A 6,898-nucleotide genomic window follows, 5' to 3' on the forward strand; every position below is an offset into this window, starting at 1 on the left:
TCCAATTATACCCTTTGTTTGTGTGCATTTTAAACTGACAAACTCAATCACAATGTTTCGAAATGTGTGGATTTTGGCGTGCAACCATGTTCCAGTTCATATATAAATCCAGGCAGTGCAAATTAGCTACGTTTGCTAATTTTGCATCCAAAAGGAACTGCAGAAAGGAAAATAAAAGAATTAGAATATTTCATATTGTCCTCCATTATTTGACATACCTTTCTTCTATGGAAGATGTTTGTATTTATTGAAATGAAGCTTGCATTGGACAATGAACATATTATTTTCAAATCTGGCATGGTAGCAGATTGGAGCAAAGCTTCCTAACTCTTGGTTGAGTGGATGAGTTCACACAGCTCTAATAGCTGGTTAAGTAGGCAGCTATTTGTTCAGTGAAGGAGCTGTTCCATCCCCACTAAAATGCATGCTGGCATACTGCCAACTAAATTATATTTTGAGTTTTCTAACTCGAATAATGTAATCTAAAATGCTTCCTGGGTGTTGTACATTAGAACAATAATGGAGGCAGGCTTTTAAAATCAATTATAAGTCTGAGGATGTGGAAAGGCCTTTTTAGTTTACGTTTGAACTAATTATGTTTTGCATTAGTCACCTCAAATAAATGCACCCTTTCCATTTATTATTGCTTAATGTTAAATAAACCCCTTGAGTAACATTATAGAGAGTGGAAACAGTTACAAGAGAATTCATGAAATGCTAATAGGACAACTGACGAGTAATTTCCATTTCAGGATCACAATCTAAGGCTGAAATCCTATGCACATTTACCTGGGAGTAAGTCCCATTGAACTTATATCTTCAGTTTAATGATGAGATGGCCAAGATTTATTTTATTTTCTTTTAACAGGAAAGAAAGCCCTCCACAGGGTATCCTTTGTAATTTGGCCCTCTACGGGGTACTTTTTGTAATTTGGGGCAGAATGCCTCATGGCAACAATGCTACCTCATGATGTGAGGCTGCTATCAGGAATGGTGCTACATTCCCATTAGGGATGTACGAAAGGTACTTACCTTTCAGGGATTATGCTGATGGTGTGGGGGGAGGCGTTCTGTCCCTCCCCCCGGAATCCTCGCTGGGGGGGAGGCGCTCCATTCCTCCCCCCCCCGGAATCCTGGCCGGCCGGCTGTGCTCTGCAGCGATTCTGCGGAGCCGCCGGTCAGTTCCGCCAGCAGTAGTCAGCCATGATAGGCTACGTAAAGATTTATGTAGCCTATCACGGTGTTTTTTAAAAATCTAGCTGTGATAGGCTATGTAAATCTTTATGTAGCCTATCACTTTTTTTTTTTTTTTAAACCTGGAAATGGCAGCAGTGGCAGCCGGTCGGAAGACCGGCCGCCGGCGCCGCCGCTGCCAAACCGCCACCAGGAAAATCCGCCCCAGGTGAGTCCTGTCCCGGGGGGGTGGCGGCGGGGTGGCGGGGGGGTGGCGGGCTGTTCCGCCACCGATTTCAGGGGGCCAAATGTGCTGGCATTCGGCCTCCCCGAGATCCGTGGCGGAACTTTCGTACATCCCTAATTCCCATGGGGCATTGTGAGCAAAGATGGGAAAATAAAGACACTGACACAGGTTCTTGGGTTCAAATTGGGCCACATTTATTGATAAATCTGCAAAAGGGAAAACAGGATGGGCAGCTAAACTGGGGCAGCCTCTAGCTGTCCCTGACATGGGCGAAAACATTCAAAGCCTGTGTGGTGGTTTGTCATCTCACTACCCCACAGGGCTACCCCTTTTGGGGGAGGTAGGCCTTCCCCTGTCACCCCCACCTGGGCCACACAACACCGGGTGGGTGAGGTGAGTTGGCCTCCCAGGTAACCCTTATCCCCCTGATGGGCCGCGAAACCCAGAGAGGGAGGCCTCAGGTGTCACCTGTCACAATAACCATGCCTCTGAATGCTCACCATCCCTATTCTCATCCCCAGTGCCCGTCCTAACAGCCTCAGGGAGTGACAAGCCTATTGCTTAGTCAAACTCCCCCCACCCGTGCTGAATTACTTCCCACAGGCCCCTTTGCAGCTCCAAAAAAAATATGTTGTTCCCTAAATTGGACAAGTGCACGCCATCCTGCCTATAGAGCTCCCCCTGTGTCTGTAAAATTTTTGGATGAGAAATATCCCATCTCCATGCTGAAATAGCCCCAGCTATTTCCCTGTTATCTTTCTGTTGAGCCCTTTCAATGTCCTGCTCATTCTTGACATTCCACCAGAAAAGTCTTGGGAGCAAGCACGACCAAACGATGGTGACACGCAGCCAAGAGTGCCTAATAACCTGAAAATCCTCCAATGCTTGCAAAATAAGGCCCTTGCCTTTTCAACAACACAGGTCATTCCCCCCAAGATGCAGCACCAAAACCTGTGGGGGGACACGCACCAAACCTTGATGGAATAGAGTGGGCAGGAGGCGCTCCCACCACATGCCTCGTCTGCCTAGCCACTGCATGCAGACAGTCCGGGACAGCCCGAGCTGGGATCCACAGCCCGACCTGGAAGCCCTCCGACCAGCTCAGAACACCATGCTGTGTCCGCATACGAGCACACGCATGGGTTCACGTCCATTCCATGGATCTGGAAGAAACAAGAAAAGAGTAAGAACTGGAATAAACTTGGGGGGTGGTCACTACTATATCAAGGTAAAGGCCTGACATAAGCCCTAAAGGCCTTGGAGCACCATCTGCCCACAGCCTTCACCTGGTCAGTTGAGAAACCCAAAGGTGCAGCTGTCAAAGTGTCCCCTATTCAGAAAGAATGCATCCCAAAGCAGAATTTACTTAGACCAAGGGTACCCAATGCTGCCTTAGTAACAGCCCAAAATTGATATTTCATCAGGGGGAACCATCACAATGGCAAAACTAGGGAAGTACGAAAGTCACTTACCTTTTCGAAGGGTGACATTTGCGGTGGGGGGGAGGCGCTCCGTCCCTCCCCCAAAAATTCTGTCCAGCGATCTTTCGGCACTCGACCTCCCGAAGATTCATGGAGAAATTCTCCGCCAACCCTAGTGAAACAATGATGCTTCAAAACACAGAGTGCATATGGATGGCCACAATCCCTGGAGTCCTAACAGGATGTCTGGAGAAAGGGGGAGCCTAGAATCTGCAGCTGGAGGTGACATCCTGGCCCAACCCTGAATGGCTCGCCACACCTGAAATCAAGAGTGTTATTAGGGATGGACGGAACACTTACCTTCCATTCTGTTCTGTTTCCGCTGGGGGGGAGGCGCTCCATCCCTCCCCCTGGAATCCTCGACGGGGGGGAGGCGATCCGGTCCTCCCCCCCGGAATGGCAGTTGTCATAGCTGCCACCATTTGCGTCCCTGTATTTAGCCATGATAGGCTAAGTAAATATTTACGTAGCCTATCACGGCAGGGGGAAAAAACCCAGCATACACAAATGGCGGTAGCCGCCGCTGGGTTTTTTCCCCCCTGCCGTGACAGGCTACGTAAATACTTACGTAGCCTATCACGGCCTCCGCAGGGATGCAAATGGCATTCCTGCGTTAGCCATGATAGGCTACGTAAGTATTTATGTAGTCTATCACGGCTATGAAGAGGAAGCGAATGGCGGCTGCAGGACGGCCGCCATTCGCAAGGCAGCATGGACGGGAGCAGGTAAGTGCTCCATTTCACGCACCTTTTGTGGGTTGGGGGTGGCAGGGACTTCATCTCGCACGCCTTTTGTGGGTTGGGGGCAGCAGGGACTTCGTCTCGCGTGCCTTTTGTGGGTTGGGGGGGCAGGGGCTTCATTCCGCAACGGATTTTGGGGGGGCAAATGCACTGGCATTCGCCTCACTGAGATCCGTTGCGGAATTCTCTGACATCCCTAAGTGTTATCAGCCACACCTCTAAATTTAGACCAAAAGGCCAGGGCTGCCAGCTTGCTGCTGATAGTCCTAGCCGAAAGCCCCCTATTCCGACAAGACATGCAGAATTGCAAAAGATGGTCCACGGGGATGGGCCATGACCGTTGCAACTGCTGATTGCATCGGAAATCATGAAATTCCCTACCTGCTTTGTCGTAAGCAGCTCTGGTGCTAGGAGCTATGGAGTTCATCATGGCGAGCTCCGCCTCAGTCCACCAATCTCCCATAGTGCTGCTGGCATGGGGTCTGGCAATGGACATGCCCAAGGGGCCAACTCCCAGAACCGTTCAACCTGGTTACATGACAAAGTGTCAGCAATCGGATTATCTAAGCTGGGTATGTGTCAGGCGCAGAACCAGATATTATGTCACAGACAATGCAGTGTGAACCCCCTTACCAATGACATAACTCTGGTGTTGCTGGAGGACAGGGTGCTGATGACGTGGCATACGCATTTTTTTTTTTTTTTAAGACTGCAGTGATAGGCTACATAAATGCTTACGTAGCCTATCATGGCCTTTGCAGGGACGCAAAAGGCGTCCCTGCGTTAGCCGTGATAGGGTATGTATGTATTTACGTAGCCTATCACGGCCATGAAGAAGCCGTTTGCAAGTCGGCGCTGACGGGAGCAAGTAAGTGCTCCATTTCGCATGACTTTCATGGGTTGGGGGGGCGGGGGCATTGTCCCACCTGACTTTCGTAGGTTGGGGGAGGCGGAGGCTTCGTTCTGCGATGGATTTCGGGGGGCCGAATGCACTTGCATTTGGCCTCACTGAGATCTGTCGCGGAATTCTCTGACATCCCTAGGCGGCATGGGTTTCAGGAACAGAAGCCTCTAAAACTGTACTCCCAGCAAAGCAAGCGGTGTTGAACCACCTGCCCCACATTTGGCTGAACAGTTGAAATGGGTGGCTGTTTGGCCAAAATATGACCACTGTTTAATCTATCACCAAATCCTGGCCTAGCTGGAGTCATGAACTGAAGCCACAGATCCTGTTCATTGATGTGCCAGCGGAGGGAGGGGTCCACAGCAGCCCTCATACGAAAGGCCTCATCATAGGCCAGCCAAGCCCTGCCCTCATACTCAGAGTATGCCCTATAAATCATATCTAAATATTTAGTAAGGACCCACCCTGGGCCAGGGAATTTTTGTTGTAATATCCCCATATAAATCAGAAAGCCTGGCAGCCAGTTGGCCCAGGTGTGAGTGACTTTCTTATGCCTGCCTTTGTCTTGTTCCTTATCACCCAACTTCTCCTTATCCTTAGTGTCAGGTTCACGAAATAACAAGGAGAAAACATCAATGAATTATCTGCATAAGATCTTATCCCTACTGGGGGGCAAAAGATGAAAACCTAGCAGGATGGATGTACTACCGGTGGGTATGGCATCCTTCCACACGTTGGCATATGGGTCTGTCCGTCTATGTCGAGGAGGATTGAGCCTGGCCCACATTGGCGGGGCCCGCTGGGCCCAGCCAAACTGATGCACAGGCCATTGTTGCTGGGGAAGGCTGACATGGACCAGCCTCTGGCAGTGAGATGTATTGCCCTGCAGAGGGCCCCAAAAGGGGTGCAGTGTCACCTCCAGGCCGTATCTGAGGGGAAATGGAAGTGTCCAGTGTGCCCGCAACAGCAAAGGTGTCCGAGCTGTAATGTGCCATGGTTGACCCTGCCCCCCACTGGTGTTACTAGGACAGGTGGGGGCTGTGTAACTATCTGAGGCAAAACTTCATTCCCAGCTGCGTTTGGATGGACTGGATCTTGCGCAGGCAGAGAAAAGGGCCATCTAGGGGCTGACATCCATGGGAACCATCCCCATGGCCCCATCGGGCCCCACACCTGCCAGTGGAAGGTGTTAAAGGAAGTTGCCTCACCTGCAACTGGGACAGTCAGAGCAGGGTCCCCTGGAGATGCAGTACCCTGATGCCTGCGTCGCCGCTGACGTTGTCCCTTTAGCTGCAGGGGGAGCTGGTACAGGATGCTGAGTGAAAGCAGAGCTGGAAGATTCCTTAACTGCATCTAGATGCTCTGAAAGGGAAGACAACAATGTATGCTAGGTCTATCGCCTAGTCTGTTTAGGCTGAGACCCGCCCAATGAGGTTGGCCTAGGTACAGGTGGTGCAATCCCTTTGTCTTTTTCCATCACCACCACACGGGACAGAATCAGTGCCAAATCGGGGTCCTCCTCCCCCTCTGATGAAGACGCATGCCTCCATTGAGGTCTTTCTGCTGGAGGGTGAGGGGCTTTGCCCTTTCCCTTCTTGCCCCCTTGTCCTTTTTTAGGGGACATGTTAGCTAGATGGTTGGGCGCAGGAGTTGGTGCCTGGGAAGGTAAAGGTGCGCTGTGGTAGGGGAATAGGTGTTGGGAATAACCCCTCCCTCCCCACCGCAAAGGAAGATGAGCCCCCCCCCCTTTTTGGAAAACTCTAAAGGGTTATCAAGTTGGTCACCCCCCCTCCACAGCCCTGGGACTCAGTGAGAGGACCCTCCTCCAGGCCGGGAGAAAACCCCCAAAAGGAAGCCAGCCCCCAAGGCTCCCTCCAAACCTCAGGCTGGCAGGCCCCAGAAGCTCAGGCCCTGACGCCCAGAGTCGCCGCCTCACTGCAGATCCCGCAGCCCCATGGCCACCAAGAGAAAAAGCCTGGGCTGGACGCTAGGGCTGGCCAGGCTGTGAAGCCCAGGATCCCCAGAGCAGGCATGATCCAGTCCGCCCAGAGCCCGAGAGCAAGAGAATCGGCCGCCTTCTGCCACCGCAGCTGCTGCAAGAAACCTCGGCCACTTAGCGTCAGAGAGGAGAGGCCAAGGCTGAGGCTGCCACTGCTGCTGCCACCGTCCTCCAGATACAGCCTCAGAAGGAGGAAGTGCCGATCATCACCGCCACTGCTGCCTGTCAAAAATGGCTGCTCCAGACCCAAGATGTCGACCACCTCTCCAGGGCGAGCGTTGCTGCAGCCCATGTTCCTCCAGCTGCAGACACGCGTGCACCCACTCTGCAGCCAGCCACACATCAGAGAGGCGT

The 6,898-nt window shown here is 51.7% G+C and overlaps 1 pseudogene; it reads right to left on the bottom strand.

Moving 5' to 3' along the window:
• Positions 1–1,981: 1,981 nt before the first annotated feature.
• Positions 1,982–6,169, bottom strand: LOC146339839 (uncharacterized; annotated as a pseudogene).
• Between the last annotated feature and the right edge of the window lie 729 nt (positions 6,170–6,898).

This window comes from Heloderma suspectum, chromosome 7 (assembly GCF_057233095.1).
Source record: "Heloderma suspectum isolate Gila_16-S chromosome 7, 16-S_ref, whole genome shotgun sequence".
Classification (NCBI taxonomy): Eukaryota; Metazoa; Chordata; class Lepidosauria; order Squamata; family Helodermatidae; genus Heloderma; species Heloderma suspectum.